Source organism: Neopelma chrysocephalum, unplaced genomic scaffold (genome assembly GCF_003984885.1).
Source record: "Neopelma chrysocephalum unplaced genomic scaffold, ASM398488v2 Primary Assembly neopelma1_61c, whole genome shotgun sequence".
In the NCBI taxonomy this organism is placed as follows: Eukaryota; Metazoa; Chordata; class Aves; order Passeriformes; family Pipridae; genus Neopelma; species Neopelma chrysocephalum.
Window position 1 is genome coordinate 373,201 of NW_020897718.1, and position 18,571 is coordinate 391,771.

General features: G+C 38.9%; 1 protein-coding gene across 7 annotated transcripts in view; it reads left to right on the top strand.

The window, feature by feature from the left end:
• LTBP1 (latent transforming growth factor beta binding protein 1) overlaps positions 1-18,571 on the top strand; it is a 196,044-nt gene that overhangs the window by 52,752 nt on the left and 124,721 nt on the right. The window lies entirely within an intron of this gene.

An 18,571-nucleotide genomic window follows, 5' to 3' on the forward strand; every position in this document is an offset into this window, starting at 1 on the left:
TGATGAAGCAGTTTAGATATCTAGTAGTTCAGAGGGCACTTTGAGCTGTGTTATTAGAGTTTAAGATTGTATATTCCTAGCCTGATCAGAGACCTAGAACTTGGCCAGCTATATCTATTTAGGGTGGCTTCTGGTTTCTGGAATGCTGGAATGAACTCTAAGAATAGAAGATTACTTGTTTTGCTAAGAAGTTTGTGTTAACTTCAACTATCAGTATTTTAATGTTAGGGATGTATGAATTAATTACAGTGAGGTAAGATTAGGATGTGAAACTTCATGTCAGGTGTTCTGTGATAACCACCAATATGCAGTTCCTAGTCCTGTCTTGAACAGAGAAATTAGCTCTGCGAATTAGTTCATACTTATGTCACAGTCGAGACCCCTGGTGGCCTAGTGGTTAACATGCAGGACTCTCACTGCTGCGACCCGGGTTCGATTCCTCGGTCTCCCGGGCAGATGGAACCCGTTAGCCCTGTGAGGCCATCCATCTATGAGAAGGTCACTCTAAACAAACCTACGTCCTGAGGACCTCACTGCCATTGTCCAAACTTGCTTGGCCCCAGCAGATGAACCTTAGGATTAAAGGGTGGGCTCAGTTCAGCGCAGGCTGTGTCTCACCTAAAAAAATCCATTGCGCAGGCTGGAAAGGTAAAAGACCTTTCCCCAGATCTTCGTTCGCGAAGACTGGCCATTATTATTATTTTTTATGTCACAGTTGACATTGTCTAGTTAATTTATGAGTGGCTGATGATCTCATGGTGTTTTGTCACTGCTCGTAAATGTATAATCTTGTTCAATGGTAGAGCCTCTTATTTCATTGAGCAATGGAATTGGTAATGACAATGTAGAAATACTTGAAGAGGGGGCAAATGTAATAATTGTACTAAAAAAGCGAAAGCCAAAAAGTTTGTACTGAATGCTTCACAATTTTTTTTTTGTGTTATCGTTAAATAATTTTTTTTCAGAGAAGAGAAAAAATAGTAACCAGGTAATATTTGGTGGTATTGCCTAAGAGTTCATAGTTATCAACTAACATGGAGTGCAAAGCAAGTCATTCTGTTATTTTTTCCCTGAACGTTTCTATGCATTTTACTTCAAAGTATTAAAACTGTGACAGAGATTGGCATCTGTGAAAGATGTATCCCACAGAATATAAATTTTTTTTTCTAGGTGTAGCTGCAATTGGTATTTGTGATTTTTCTGGACTTCTTTAGGTTATTTCAATCCAGTGACATGAAATAGATAGTCTTGAAACTGGAAAAAGCATCAGTCTTGAGTTACCTTTACCAACAGGTTTGTCCTGGCAGAGGCAAATGAGATGTGGGGTACCAGTAGACTGGGAGGAAAACTGCCAAGCCTGAGTAGGTGCTTCTGAGCATCTCCTCATTCACAGAAAGTCAGTCATGTTTGAATGCTCCACAGTAGTGTTGTAAGATCATCTTTAGGGTAAAAAATGTTGAAGATTAGTTACTTGAAACATTTTTCAATAAAAATTAACTTAAGGTTCCCCCTGTAATGTTTACTCTGATGTATTTGTGAGCAGTTTCCCTTCTCTGATAATGTTCAGAACATGCAGTATAATAGTCTTCTTAAAGACAGCAAATATTCTGTTCTTTTTTGGCTTTTAAGCTGAATTTTACTGTAAAGTTATATATCACATCTACAGAGCTTGAAAATTCAGTAAGCCATTTGGGTTACAATAACAGGATTTAAAGTTACCCTGGGATGTGAAATCAAGTTACCTGCCAGTAGCCATTTCTGCTATCAAGCATTTTAAACTTCTGTCCTGTGGGATACAAGCCATCTCTAAAGACTAGCTAGCGTAAGGAGTCATAAAGCTTACAAAAAAATTTTAATTTCTTACTGCTAAATTTGAAATTCTGATTCATTGTGCCTAATAGGTGAGGCTGTTAAAATTGTTCATAGTGATTTTTGAGAAGTCTTGTTTTTTAAAAACAATACAAATGGAAGACCCACCTTGGAAATAATGTTAAAAATCTTAAACATTGTTGTGAGTTCACTGACTCATTCAAATTTTCAGAAGGGTCACAGTTTTACGCCATAATTAATTTTATCTCCTTATGCCTTGTATTGTAATGCAGTTTAATTTATGTGGCCGTATATTGCATTTTTCAAAGGGCTCATACTACATTCAGTATAAAAGCAGAGAAAAATCATGACCCATAAGTATGGGGGTGTATAATTTTAAAGTGCTTGTTTTTAGACCTGAAATGCTATTCTGCTTGTATACTTCTAAATAATCTGTTAAAGATATTACACTCTAAGGCATTGATCCGGTTCTATTAATTATGCTGTTATATTTAAGTTACTGCAAATTAATCATCAGATAACTTTGTGTTGAATTAGCAAATACTTAAGGGTAAGGCTTTGGAAGTTCAGAGCCTTCTCAAACAAATAAAAATTGCTTATGAACTGAATAATTCTCAAGAGATGCATTACTTGCTTAAAAGTACATACTATCACACTGGACCTGTAATCTGCCTAAATATTTAGAACCTCAGAGCTAAAAATTCTGTAACAGTAGCAATGGCAGCAGCACAGAAATTTCAACTGTAAAATTCTATTTGCAACCTAGTAGCCTATAAAACAGGAGGAAGATGTTTTTAGCAATTCAGGTATGTCTACCTCAGGCATTTCCTGCTACTCTCTTAATGGCACTATTAAATAGTAATCACTAGTCAGCTGAGCATGGATCCTCTAAATATCAGTGCTTATCTCCCTAGCTTTATAAAGGCAATGCTGAAGAAAATTAGTTAAAGGAATTCTGTGCTGTTTCTATTGGTCTAAAATCTATAAGTATATGAAAATAAACAAATTCTAAACTTAGCATACTCTTTCTGGAATTCCTTTCAACATAGTTTTTGTGAGAACCATTCATTACAGCGGTAAGAGACTAGGAGGTTCTCATTTTTACTCTATCCACTTTTGGTGCTAAATGATTCTTCAGAAAATGCACTGAAATACAGGCTTCATTTTCCAGCCAGAGATGGTTGAGGGCTAGTTTTTAGTGGCATTGTGCATTTTTCCCATTGAGCTGAAAAAAGTGAAATTTCTGCTTCTGAAATCAGCTGCCTGCGTAAGTAGGACAACTTTGTACACCAGGCTACAGTTCCCCATGAGTACAATGACGATGCCACCACTTCTCTGTCTTAGAGGCATGTCAAGAAAATATATTAATTAGTACCTGAGATGACCACAAAATATACTAAAAGCAGAAGAAAAACTCAAGAGTAGCTATAAAGTGCTTTACCCAAACTGGAATCTTGTCATGTGAAGTAAATAAAGCATGTGTTTATATAACAAAGTTATCCCAAGGAAGAAGGGAGGATAAGTGTCGCGACGGGGAACTCTGAACGCTTAATGTAAGGATCCAAAAACTCCGTTTATTGAAGATAGACAGCAGCTTAATATACACTGTATAATAGGCTCATACATATTACAGAGATTAGGCTCCTAATTGGTACTTTACTAATAGGTGATATCATCTCAACTGCCTTGCCTTGTTTACACAGGTGGCTAATCAGTTGCCTTTGTTTTGGTAATGCAACCTCTTGTTTATCACCCAGCTTCAGCATATCAAAGACACTGTTGCTTTCTCATGGCCCGTGTCTCAGAGGTTTACACCAGCTAAGGCAAGAGGTTCTCACGAGCTAATTCCCTACATTTCCCCGTTTGTTTTTTTTTTTTTTATTTGGTACCACAAAAATCTTATTAGTAAAAACCATCGTAAACCTTTCTTAACAAGACTTAAAACCCATTGTGACATTGAACCAAAAATAGATTGTAACTTGCTTTGTGTGATCTGTTCCCCAAAAGGTGTTTGTGAATTTGTGTTCATATATATACACTTATTCATATTCACCTACACATGTATATACTTCCATTCACCCACATCCACACGGTGGCCACCAGCACTCAAACACATTTCATACAAGCATACTTCTGTGTTCCATGTCACTGCGTTCCACAAACCTAAGAAATTATAATAATTCTCCAGTACCTTATAATGCTAGAGTTTCTTAACTACACAGATAAAACTAATCAGATAGACAAGCTTTCTTCCACCAATGTCTAGTGAGCAATCCAAAGGTCACACAACACACCATGTTTAAATTCTTACTCTCTATAATTATGTGTTTTAAAAATACTAAAAATTTGTGTTTAATAAACTGTGTTCTAGTAATATTAAAACAACTGTTAGCTACAACAGCTTCTGGTGGTGTCATAATCACTTGCAGGAATAACATCAACCTTGTTTCGAAGAACTAGTTTCTTTTCAAGGCTTCATCCATCATGCAGATAACTAGAAAACACCTGTGTGTAAAAACTTAGGGCTGGCAATGGCAGAGGAGTTGCAGAGAGCCCCATCACTTTAACTTCGGGTTTGCCACAGATGTCCGCAAAAGTTTTTTGGCAGCTGTACTTGATTTTTTAAGTCTCTCTGTCTGCTCTCGTAGTTCGATGTCGTTCTCGGTGACGCGGGGAGCAGGCAGCGGCAGCAGCGCGATGGCGCGGGCCCGCTTGCGGCTTTTCTCCCCTCCTGCCGTTCCTACCGAAGCTGTCCCTCGCCGGGCTTGGTGGAGGCGGGGTCGCGGCAGCGGGAATTGCTTTCGCGAACGGGCAGGCGGCGGCGGGCACGGCCGGGCAGGCAAGGCGCGGCGCGGTGGCGCCGGCAGCGCACAGAGGTAGCGCATGGCGGCGGGGGGGCCGTGGCAGCGGTGGGCGGAAGCGGCGCGGCTCCTGGCCGAGGCAGCTCAGAGCGACTCCCGGCTCGGCGGCGCCGGCACGGGAGAGGTGGGAGGACTGGCTCCATGCGGCAGTACATCGGAGCCGGGTTCGGCTCCAGGCAGCAACAGGGCAGCAGCTTTAGAAGCAGCGACGGGAAAAACGGCAGCGGGGGCGGCGGAGAGCTCGCCGCGGGGGGAGGCACAGCTGGCAGTGGCCTCTCTGGCATCCTGCATAGAGCTAAAACTGTTTAGGGCTAAAGACAAACTGCCGCTGGGGCCGCCGGCCGACGATCGGGCAGAAGCCTGCCCTTTGAAATTTGTCGGTAGCACGATTATTGAGATAATGAATAAAAGTTGAAAAACTGACTCGCTTTCTTTGCTTTCAGTTTCGCTGCTCGCTAATGCAGCACTTTGATCTCTTCCCCGATCTGGTCCCTTATAGCATCCCGTATGGACACTTTAAAGGTAGCTTGAGCAGTAGGGATTAATAACCCTTTAAGGGCTTTTTCGTCATAATAAGAATCTCTCTCAGAGAGAATTAAACAGAGAAGCGTTCGCACGCCTCTTCTTCTTATGAAAGAGCGGACCCCATGCCCCCCTTCAGCCGCTCACCTGACCAGGGTGAGATTCCGCTTGTATTGTGGTTCTGCACACAGCTTTAAATTCTTAACGCTGGGGGCAATGTCTCGTCTATCGTCTGTTTCTCTCGGCTCTTTCTGTTCGCCCTACGTCCCTCAGAACGGCGAAATCGGAGTCTCTGTTTGTCCAGACACCTGTTAGTTCCTTTTTAAAGTCTATACCTTAAACTCCTGGCTTTTCCGAAAAGCATTGGAGTACTGATAGTGCCGCCTGTCCCTTCATTACCTAAACAACGTATTACCACGCTGTGTGCAGCCCTTTCCACGAGACTTTGCGGCTTTGTCGGCGGGCTCCTTCTTCAGGAGTTTTCCCGGGCGCTGGGTCCAACTACTTCGTTGCCGGAAGCGCGGAACTAAACTCTTTCGCCGTCCAAAATCCCCGAACGAGAGGCTTTCGGCGGCGGCAGGTTTGAGCTCTTTTTGCAACGTGGGACGCGGAACTAAACTCTTTCGCCGTCCAAAATCCCCGAAAAAGAGGCTTTCGGTGGCGGCAGGTTTGAGCTCTTTTTCGTCCAACCCTTTCGCCTTCTTGTGCTGCACGGCAAGACCGACCGAAACTACGTCCGACCGCGGCCACGAGAACCCGACTTGGTTCTCCGGAATCCGACTTGATTCCAGCCCAGAAGTCCGACTTGACTTCTAGGGACCCCCCTTGGTCCCTGTTCGGGCGCCAATTTGTCGCGACGGGGAACTCTGAACGCTTAATGTAAGGATCCAAAAACTCCGTTTATTGAAGATAGACAGCAGCTTAATATACACTGTATAATAGGCTCATACATATTACAGAGATTAGGCTCCTAATTGGTACTTTACTAATAGGTGATATCATCTCAACTGCCTTGCCTTGTTTACACAGGTGGCTAATCAGTTGCCTTTGTTTTGGTAATGCAACCTCTTGTTTATCACCCAGCTTCAGCATATCAAAGACACTGTTGCTTTCTCATGGCCCGTGTCTCAGAGGTTTACACCAGCTAAGGCAAGAGGTTCACACGAGCTAATTCCCTACAGATAAGAAGGTAAATGAGACTAATCACTCTGTTCAGGAAGACAATATGACAAGTACGTGAATTTTGCAATTGAAGTTATGTGTTAAATTTATAAAATTAAATACTATGGCAGACTTTTTTCCCTTCTTTTAAGTAGGTGGAGTTTTTTTGGTCTTCACCAAAATTTCTTTTAAAATGCATTAAGAAGACTTGCCTCCATTTTAGGTAGAAAGTGAAAATATGTCTTGAATTTAAGTAGTACAGGTTAGATAATGTTGAGTGAAATTCAGCTTGCAGCACCCTACTGTGACTTAGTTGTGTGGTCCAACTAGATGTTGGACTAGTATGCCTGTAGGGATATTGGACTCCTAGGATCTGCACGTGATTCTGTGTGCACTTGAATTCCTGTGTAAAGATGAAGCTGAAACAATATGAAAGTCATGTAACTTTTCTAACTGTGGATACATTATATTGCCTCATATTTTACAACATAATTTTACATGTGTTTATTTACATGAAATAAGATTAATGTGGAAGAAAATGTCCCAGCACTTACAGTTGTGATGTGCAGAATACCCTGTTAGGAGTTTGGCATAACAGTGGCTTTCCTACTACTGGAAGCATAATGAACTGATAACTTAGAGAAGCTCTTCTTTAAGCTCATTCATAATTTACACAAGCTGGTTTCAACGATGACTTTATAGGTTGATTTGAGCAAAAACAGGTGTCACTTTGAAATTCCAATTTAAGCTATTTTTGTGGAATTGCACCATTCTGACTTCATTAAGTGACACTTGCTTCATGATGATAGGTTTCCCCAGCAGGAAGTATGGGTAAACAGCTGTAAAAGACATACATGTTTTTCTGTTTAAAAAAGTGCGCACAGAGATACAACATTTGTTCTGTAAATGCATCTGTATGATTTGACATTCTGCCTGAGTTCAGAGTTGACTTTAGAGGAAAGTCTCCCTCTGGTCTTCACTGGGTCAGATATTCTTTCCACCCTCCTTTTGATATTTGTTTATGGAACCACTCTGCATAAACAGCAAAATAATTCTCTCACTGGCTGGACCTAACCAGAGCACTGCATCATGATCCTTGTAACTTCTGCTTATCAATGGATTTATGGATGTTAAACAGTGGTAACTTTCCTAACGAAGTTTTGGGAAATTTGGAGGTAAGGGAGGATGTTAAAGCTTTACTCTGAACAAGATATAGCCAGCAGAATAAGGTGGGTAAAAAGTTAGAAGACTAACAAGAAGAAATAACACAACATAGTATATTTGGAGGGAATGCAGAGTCAAATTCACTTCAGTCACTCATGGCAACTGACATTCATGTCTTGCTACTAAAGTTGTACCTAATAAAATACAAGGAAATAGGGTTAGAAATAATAGGTGTAGAAATGTCCAGGACTCTTTTGGTTTGTGTTCTCAAATGCAAAACATTTGCACATGTGTTCAAAGCCTTTCCTCCTATTCAAAGTCAGGATGGAATTTTCAGGGACATTATAAAAAGTTTAAAGAAAAAATTTGATGCTGTCAGCATCGGGGTCAAACAGCACTGTGGTTTTTTTGAGAACAAAACCCAAACAAGTTTAGTGAAGCACCCTTTTCCTCTCTCCCATTTAAGAGCATTACCCATCCTGCTAGGGAACGGCATGGCAATTCATAACAGCTATTTAAAGTTTACTTTTGATTCCAGCAGGACTTGAAAACAATAGACTCAACTGAAGATGTAAATTAAGTGGCTTAACTAGATTCACACTAATGCAGCTAACTCTATCAAATCAAGCAGCATATTTACTTGGCTTTTGCTTCAAAAATAGTGACAAATTCTGAAAAAATAACTTTAACAAATGAATGTCATTTATTTAGCATTTATAAAAGACTATGGAGTTCTTTGAAGACTTTGGAGTCAGAATAGCTCTATATAAATACAAACTGTTTCATTCAATATACTGTAGCTCTAAGTGTTTTAACAATACCCTTTCTAAGCTGTCTTCATGATTGTTTGTGTATCCATGAAGGGCTCACAATTGAGGAGGCCAGTAAATCAGCGTCCCCCAAAAAGTACTGTATTTTTCTCTTCGGACTCTGAAAAGATGTTATGGCCCTGATCTCACCAATTGAATGTTTGTGTGACAGGCAAAGGCTGCTGGTGCTTTTATAGAAACTATTTTAAATGCTGCATTCACCCAAAAATGAATTACCGTCTCTATGCTTTAAAACATGGAGACAGAGGCTGATATACAGCACTATGAGGAAAAATGTTGGAAAACCAGATTGGTGATTGGCAAAGAGAATTAAAATCAGTTCAAAGTGTGCTGTAGCTATGGGAAAACATAAGACTGAGACAAATGTATCTCAACTGCTGCAATGAAAGAGGATTGGCTCCAAACCCAAAAATTTCTCAAGAAGAAAAAAAAGAGGAGACTTTCCAGAAAATTCTGTAAGGGAAAACCTCTATGACATGTTTGAAAAATGTTAATTTAGGTGGATATAGAGACTGATTGAACCCGCACAAATATGAAAAGTCCCTTAACCAGGGTAACTCCAGAGTTGCTGTGATACGAGTCTTTGATACCAAGAACTGATTCTGATTGTTGCAAGTAGCTGAGTCTGTTTTTCTTCACGGGAAATGTAAAAGTACTCTTCTCCATCAGTGCTGTTGCTGATGCCACAAGGAATGAACAAATATTGACAAAAAAAGTACTGCAAGAAGAAGGTCCTTTACTACCCAGTGAATCTGAGGTTTCAGAATCAGTGACATCCTCATTTCTGTTGTCATTTTTTCCCTCTTCAGAAAATTAAGGGAAAAAAAGATCTTGGTTTCATGGAGTGCTGAGAGAGAAGAATTTTAATGGTGATTCAGCATGCAGAGGTGGCTATGTTCATTTATAACTTAATTCCATGACGTCCTGTCCTTTGTCACTGTTTACAGTTTGTTGACTTCCTTAGTGCTTTTCAGTTGTTTCCTTTCAGGAAATGGAATGTTAAGTGGATATACTTAGAAAGGTAATATTACTTTAATTTTTATTCACTATTCTTCCTAGAAATGATAAACATTGATTGTTGTGCTTTAGACTCTTTTTCTCATTTAAGGGAGTTGCTTGTGTTGGGAGGGGGAAACTGTCTGTCTCAAGAATTTACTTTCTCAAGAAATAATGCTCTTCCAACTTAAGACTTGTAATACTATTGTGTACTATTTGTATTACTGTTGTGAAAGAAGCCTAAATAATTACCTTAGGCAAAACGCATAATTTTAGATGAGTGAGATCAAGTGGGAATGACTCTCATTCCCAGTGTATAAAGGCTGAATTCAGACCTTCTTGAAAGAGTCCCTTTTATAAAGTGGACAGTGGCATTGTATTTAGCTGGTAATAATAAAGCTCCTGTATGGCTGTAAGTTTGTGTGTAAAGATGTTCACTACCTTCAGTAGCTTCCAGCAGAAAGTTGCTTGTAGTGACCTGTGAAGTCAGGCTGCTTCATTACAGCTGCAATGAGGATTGTGTAGAATGACTTTCTGCCTTAGATGTATGTCTGTGTTTAAATGTGGCTTTTTGGCTTTTATTTCCATATCCTTCAAGTGAAAGCCTTCTGGGTCCAAATATGCTTAGGTACCTAAGAAGCTGAATAACCTGACAGGAGAGTTTCTCAAAATTAACGAAGGAAACCTACTTGAATGAAGCAAGTGTTGCTGTCATAAATGACTTCAAACAGTACACCGTTTACGTTTATCTCTATCTTAAACTGAGATTAAGAGAATGGAAGAGTGGGTTACTTGCCACTCCTATAATATCCCATAGATTTTGCTGTATTTTAGTGTGTTTTGAAGGGTGGTGGGGGTGGTGATAAGGAAGACAGCAGAATTCTCTCTGTTCTATTCCGTGACAGAGAGCAAGGAAGAGATTGTATCCCTGTGATAATCAGAAAAGAAAAGACTTTTCCGGATATCCTCTTTTCTGTTATCTTCTTCCATACCCTTGAAGCATCAAATTTTCTGGATGATTTATTTTTCTGTCTCAAGCATGCTGAAGAAGCAAGAAGGGATTAAAAAGAGGGCAAAGAAACAAGAGTGCAAAGAGGAGCAGGAAGTCTGAGAGCTCAGTTCTGATTGGAGGGAGAAGACTGTGGTAGGAGCATCTAAACAAGACAGAAGGAGAAAATGATGCAAAGATGTAGTGACGTGGCTAATCAGAAATAGGTATATAGAGCAGTGTAACAGTGGCAATAAGAATGGCAACAAGAAAATCTGTGCACATCCCTGTTCAGTTACTGGTCATAATAAGTAGCTGAATTGTGTTTTGCTCTTTTGGAAACCCTTTTGGTTTGCATGGAGACAGTAGAACTGAGTACTTGAAAAGTGACCAAATGTCAAAGGTTAAGCTGTATTAGCTGATAAAATACTTGTAAGATTATACAAATGCAACAAAAATATGAGTTACAGAAGTAACAAAAACTAGAAGGAATGCTAAATTAATTACATTTCAATAATGTGTTGCTATAGGTGTCTAGATATGTTAAATCAAATACAGCTTGTTGTACTGTCATCTTGCTCAAAATGTTTGACTGGATGAGTGTGCAGAAGTACACTTCACTTTATGCAGAACTCTGGGGTGTACTTTTGAGCATTAGAGAAGGTGTTGCATCTTGGACGAAATAAAGCCGGATCATCGTATTTTTAATTTCGTTGACATGTCTAATTTCTCCCAATTGTTGTGAAAAGAGAGCTCGGTGTGAGGTGTACAAGGGTAAGGTAACAAAGTTTCTGGAAAGAGCGAAGATACTTACCTTCAGGAAGAGTGGCTTATTATATATTGAAGCCAAATATCAAATTACTTAGCTGTGCCTTGCCTTTTTGAATCCATGTAGTTTTCAGACTTGTTTTTGCTTGTGACTTACAGAAAGAATAAGGCTCACATTCTGCCCGATTTTTAGGTGGGTGAGGTTTGAATGCAGGAGGTTTTACTCCTATGCTCAGAGCAGAGTAAGGGCTGAGTTCAGTCCTGCTGAGGTCATGCAGGGAATGTTCCATACTTGCTTTACTGGGATGATACCTGCATCAGCAAATCAGAAGGTTATTTGGGAGATCTGTGCCCCTTTGGCTGAGCCTGCAGATTGGTTCTGAGAATAAGGTATGAGTAGTGCACTGCTGGAGAGAAAAATAATTATACCAATAGAAGCATTTTATGTAAAGCTGTATTAAGTAATTCTGCTGCTCTCTCCAACACTGATCAGACTTCAGCTACAGTATAGTGTGGTTTTGAACAGTGTATTTAAAGAAAGATGAGGACTAAGTGAGTGGTATCAAAAGCAAAACAAAAAGGATGAAGATCTGCAATCACAGGATGGAGATGACAATCACAGAATATGCTGAGTTGGAAGGGACCATCCTCAAGAGTCACACCATGTGCCTGTGAGTATGATCCAAATGCTTCTTGAACTTTGTCAGGCTTGGTACTGTGACCACTTTCCTGCAGAGCCTGTTCCGATGCCCATCCACCCTCTGGGTGAAAAATCTCTCATATCTAACCTAAACCTCCCCTGACACACTTCAGGCCATTCCCTCAGGTCCTGCATTGGTCACTACAGAGAAGAGATCAGTGCCTGCCCCTCCTCTTCCCCTCACAAGGAAGTTGTGAACTGCAATGAGGTGTCCCCTCAAACTCCTCTAGGCTGAACAGACCAAGTGACCTCAGCCGCTCCTCATACAGCTTCCCCTCAAGGCCCTTCACCATCTTCGTTGCCCTCCTTTGGATGCTGATACCTTAATATCTTTCTTATATTGTATTGGGAAAGATATGGCCTGTAACACTGGAAAAAGTTTAAATGGTTTTGGTCCAGTGAAATTATACTGAGGGAGAAAATGAGAGATGGTAGTAGTCTTCAAGTATGTTAGAAATTGATCCACAGAAGAATAATGTCAGTTTGCTGTAAAAAAAAAAAAAAAAAAAAAAAAAGGCAGGTCAATAGTATGCTTGAATTGCTACAAGGGAATTGTGGGTTAGCTATAAGGAATATCTTTGTAATAAGAAAGGCTGGAGCACTGGAAAAACTTGTTCAAGGAGGCTGTGGAATCTGCATAATAGAAGGGGTTTGAGGATAGTTTGGACAAACTTTTTGATTAATGTTGCTGTTTTATTGGGAAAAAGAAGAGAGGAGAGGTGACCTCTCAGTCTCTTTCAGTCCTTTCTGTGCCTCACAAGGCCTGTAGTGATCTCAATGTGTAATCTGAAATTCAAGGAAGATCTGCCTCTGGTCTGTTTGTCAATCTAGTGTGTCTATCTCTCTTTTGTTTTCTTTTTCCTGTTTGTTTTTTTTTCCTTCTTCTTTAGCTTCTAGCATTAGAAATCTTCAGATGATGGTATTCCTAAAGATATATGATAGCTAACTTGTTTTCATCTTTGGGAACTAGATTTTTATTATTTTTTTTCCTTTTCTTTCAAACTGATGACTAAGTGGTGTCAAGACAGAACTTCCTCATATATTGTCACAAGCGGAAAAAGGTAATTTGACAAAAATTCTGAGAGTTTAACTATTTTACTTACGTGGTTGATTTTTATACAATGTCATCTTTCATTTTGGCTGAACAAGCATATGTAGTAGTAAGGACTAAGCCAGGTGGACTGGTGAAATAACTGGGAGACACCTGTTTTAGGAAATGAGTAATTTCCTTCTGCTTCTTTCCTTTTTCTTTTTTTTTCTGTCAGCATTTAACTAAGAAAAAAGAGGGTGTTGGTCATCTGAGAATTTAAAATGTTGAATCTATTAGCAGTTTAAAAGCTAATTGGCTTTGATTTGAGAGGATTTAATTTCAAAGCTCTCCTCATGCATCATGGTAATAATTTGAAAACATGAAATAGCCTGAGATAATCTACACTCATTGGGAAGAGAATGTAATTTTAAGGTAGAATCTTCAGGTCTGATGACATTGTGTAGATAAACATATGAAAATATACTGGATTCAGTGCAGAAGTAGGGTGTCATGAAAAGAGAGGAGTGTATATCACTCCTGGAGGTACTAATGGAAAGCCTACAGTTCTAGTAGTTCTGTTTCCTCAGGAGATTTGCCTCAGGATAAGGATTTGCCTTATATTTGTCATAAGTGAAGGTATTAAAATAAACCCTCAAACCACAACAGCAACAAAAACCCAAAAAACCCTCACCAAATACCCATAACCCCTCTTAAAGTAGCTTCAGAAATTTTTGTTCAAGGATTATGGGAGATATATGTGTAAGCTACACTGTGTACTTGGCTGGTAGAAGCCACTGCTTGTGATTTTTTTTTTGTAAATTTTATTGTCAATCATTTTATTAGATCACTATGGAGCACAGAACTATCATGCACCCATTAACATCAGTATTTTTTGAGACGTTAAAATATTTTTTCTCTTTGCCCCACTTGACCTATGTAGTCATCTTTTTAACTGAATACCAGTTCTGCTTTCACTAGTGTTGCTAGCCCATTGTCTTCCCACAAAACACGGGCATGCCACAAATCATCTGAGCTCCACTACAGCTATTGAATGCTGTCAGAATATTGGATCTGTGAGGGCAGCCATAAACCCAAGAAAAAAAAGTGTTTATAGAAATTCTTCTAGAAAGAAACCAAGTCTGAGTTGCATTACACAGGGACCCAGGAGGTTGAGAAGGAATTCTTCCCCTTATACAACTCTGTCCAGGCACAGCTGTGTGAGCCATTGTGACCACCTGGACATAAAACCTGCCACCTGCCTTGTCTTAACTTATTCACCTTTTCTACTAATGCAGAAAAAAAATCGGTTTATCATAATGGACAGTGGGGGCAGAAGGGACTCTATGAAGAAACACTTTTACTTGTATTTTCCATTTCTCCTGCAGTTGTTGCTAAATCATAAATTTATCACAGCAGGAGCTTGCTGTGTTCATGATATTATATCATAGTGACTTAAGGAGATGGAAAGAAAATCACATATATATGGTGCCAACTTTTGACTAAAATCTCATCACTTTAGCCAGACATCTTTCTTCTTTTAATCTGGCTCAAGAATTTCACAGATTTTGGAAATTATGGGTACATTCTTCCGCTGATCTCTTTTGACAAATGTATCATGGAGTTCGTAAGTTTAAGTGAGCCTGGACTGAGGCAGGATGATGGCACTGTTGGCTGAGTATCCTCATTGTGTGTTTACTGCCTAGATTTGGGATGAAGCTTTATCCAGTATTAATAATCTTGATTATCCTGTCTTTATTAAAACAGCAGTCTGAGTTTATCTCCAGTTCTACCATTTTTTTAAGTAGCTTTGCCATTTATTTGATGTTTGTATCTTCTACTTTTGTAGTCTTTCATTAGGCTCATTTATTTATCTGCTCTCATTTTTTTATTTCTTCAGTCTGGTGTTATACTTAAGAGCATAGTGAGGTGTTTCATTTCCACATGTTTAAAATTGGTCTTGAAGTTATGATAAATTTCTGTCTCTCTCTCTTTTATGTATATATGTATATATATAGAAATTATCCCAGGTGTGTTGCTGTAGCACCATCATTTTTTTTCCAGAAATGAATTTGAGATAATCTAAGTTGCACATTTTGTCATGTCTATGTCACAGTGGCATCATCAGTAAAGGTTCTAGAGTTTAAAGAGGAAAATAATCTGTATGCTTCCCTAAAATTGCACTGTCCTTTAATATGAGCTAGTCTGAAGTCAAGAGGTCAAGGCTATAGCAGTAATGGTCTTTTTCTAGCACAAAATTGTGGGTTTTAACATTAATACTGCAAAATCAGCTAAGAGATATTGAAATATATAATTTCTCATTTAGAATTAAATTTTCCCCTTTGGAGAAGAGGGAGAAAAAAAACCCAAATACAGAAGGGAAGAAAGGGAGAAGATTCAAGGAAGTCCAAGAGTCTAAACTTGCAGTTCCTGCTAAAAGCTTCCTTTCAGGAAAAGGGTTTGTGGTCTGTTTTCAGTTTGAATTTGGGTATATTAAGCTCACTGTTAAGGTCTCTAAACTTCAGAATTTGTGAGAATAGTGCTGTCTACTTAGGTGCAACTGCAGAGAAGAATGATAATAACATCACCACCTCATACGCTGGTCAGTTTTCACTTCAGGGGCCATCATTTGTATGCTTCCTAAATGTCTCCAGACGAATTGAAGTTAAAAGATGTGACCTGCTAGCCAAGGAGAAGAAAATAAGTGTCATTAGAGTTTTCATAAATCTAAGAAGGATCGAGAAAATCTTCCCACATCTAAAGAATATAAAGCTGTCTTATTTCTATCTCTTTGCAACTACCAAAACCAAAATATCTGAGAATTAAATGTGTTTTATAGCAAAATAAGTAGCATACCTCCTGTGATGGGTGAAAAACTGACTGACAGGTTGGGCACAAAGGGTTATAGTAAATGGGATTATGTCAAGCTGGCAAAAGGATTTCTATAGAGCTCCATTCTCGGGCCAGTGCTCTTCAATGCAGTTTTGGATGCCACAATATAAGAAGCCTGTAAAAGTATTAGAGAGCATCCAAAGGAGGGCGACAAAGATGGTGAAAGGTTTGAGGGGAACCTGTGTGAATAGTGGCTGAGGTCACTTGGTCTGTTCAGCCTAGAGGAGTCTGAGGGGACACCTCATTGCAGTTGATAACTTCCTTGTGAGGGGAAGAGGAGGGGCAGGCACTGATCTCTTCTCTGTGGTAACCAGTGACAGGACCTGAGGGAATGGCCTGAAGCTGTGTCAGGGGAGGTTTAGGTTGGATATTAGAAAGAAATTTTTCACCCAGAGGGTGGATGGGCATCGGAACAGGCTCTGCAGGAAAGTGATCACAGTACCAAGCCTGACAGAGTTCAGAAGTGTTTGGACAATGCTCTCAGGCACATGTGATTCTTGGTGTCATCCTTTGCAGTGCCAGGAGTTGTAATCTGTCTTTGTGTGGGTCCCTTCCAACTCAGGATATTCTGTGAAAAACTTTGCTGAATAATGATTGAATATTTGTAGGGACTAGGGCTTGTACTATGTTCTTCTTAAGACTTCTTTCCTGAAAAGCTGCATTTAAGTGTTCTTTCATGGTTATTCTTTAGCTCTTTAGATACTGATCAGCGTTAGTGAAACTACAGTTCAACTGCTGTTATTCCCAAACTTAGATACTAATGTTTCCTCATCCGAAAGGATTGAAAGGCAAACTTTACAATTTCCATTGAGTCTCATACTAAGGCATCTCTTCCATTAAAATACTTTTGCTACAGGTTTTTCTGGTAAAATCTAAACTGTGATAATTGTTGTTGTTATTATGAACATTATACCCAAGATTTGCTGCAGCTCTGCACTTAACACCATAGTACAGAATACTGTGGAGGAGAATTAAGTCATTGTTTAGTTTCATCTATACTGACTTACTGACTATTTAAAAAACATAACTGTGGGCTGGGCTGGACACCAGGTGCATGAATAGTCTTTGCACTGTAGGCCCAGTCACATTCAAAAGAACCAGTTGGATTCATGAATAGTACGATGTATTGAATGCAACATTTGCAGATGGTTCTTTTGGGTTGCTGGTGATAAATGCGTTAACCTCAGAGTAGCTATATATAGCACGAACAATACCATCGCAATCACAAGCTTAATATCCTGCGTCAACACTCAGTGTAGCTGAGGATGCGAGGCTTACCAAAAGATGTCCCTTCTGGGGAAGGTGGGGACAACTAACCTGTTGATCTGTACCTACATTTTCATGTTGAATTGTCATCCCTTAGTTAGATAGAAAACTGAGATACTTTTTATACCTTATTAACCACTATTGTGCAAAGTCCTGTGGGTGGGACTATGGTCAAACCTTCCATTCTTTGTGGTTTGTACAAAACATTTCTGGGTGTCAGGTAGAAGAATGAAACCACGCGGCCTCAACGTTCCTCCCCGATGCCATGGCAACACAAACCACGTGACCTCCATCCACTTTCAGTATTTGCTCACATATTGAGCTCTGCATTTTCTTCACTTCCAGCACTGACAAAGCCAAATTATTTTCTTTTTAGCTAAGCTGGAAAACTTATCTAGGTCCCCCAATACTGGTTTCTACAGTGTAGGCAGGACTGACTTTTGTGACTCAACTTAACCATGTTTTTTTAATTAGATCACATCCTAAAGGAAAAATATTGCTAAAACATCTGAAAATATAAAATATAAAATGGACTCTTTTCTTGGAAAATATATATATAAACTTTGCAAATAAAATACAAAGATGGTGATATTGCTTGTGAAGCTGTGGTTAACAAAAGCAAAGCTTAGAAGTTCTACCCTCAGCAGTTCACAAGTCACTTATATCTGTTTATTGGTAAAGGCATATTAATTTTTGTAAGAAACGCTTGGCATGCAAGAAACCAAAGTATCTTCTAAATCCACTAAAATCACAATATTGACCTTTAATTGAAATATTTTATTCCTGTGTCTGTCTGGGCTCTGCTTTTTCTAACGATTGTTAAGGCAGAATAAGGTAGAAGCATATGTACTACAGCTGCTGTTCAAATAGAGGAATGCCTTTACTGTAGACAAAACATTTGGCACAATTGTTTTAATTTATTTGTTTATGAAGAGCCAGAAATAAGAAAGCTTTATATTCTTTTGAAGTGGGAAGTTTTTCCTAATTTTCTTGAGATTTTCAAAAAATGTTTGTCCAGAGGGTATTTCATAAACTAGGTTAGGCAACTATCCAGCAACTTTTATTTTTATGACATGAGGAAGGAGATTCTTCTCTTTCTCTGCATCATTTCTTGGCATTGTTAGGTTTGATATGAAAGTATTTATTAATAGTTTCCACAAAGACGCTATGATATATTTACAAGAACTTGTTGAATTTATTAGGAAGTGTGTAGAGGAAAAACTGTTTTCTTTTTAAATAATTGCAAATGGAATTTGTGCTTTTTCCTAATTTTCCTAATGAGCAGTTTTAATATCTTTTTTGTCTTCAGCTGTTAGATGTAAAATCAAATACATCTGATTTTAAATATAATTCTGTAACAAGAAATTCTTCTAATTAGCTTAATTTAAAAGTTAGTGTTTGTGCAGTCATTATTATATTCAAGTTTTTAAAATGACTGTGAGGAAGTATATGAAAAAATGACTAGATGCTCTTTTTTATGTTTGATCTCAGTATTTTAAAGCACTGATACTTCCTCACCCTTTTCTCTGAGCTATTTATTACTTAAACGAAGGCTGACAGCAAAGC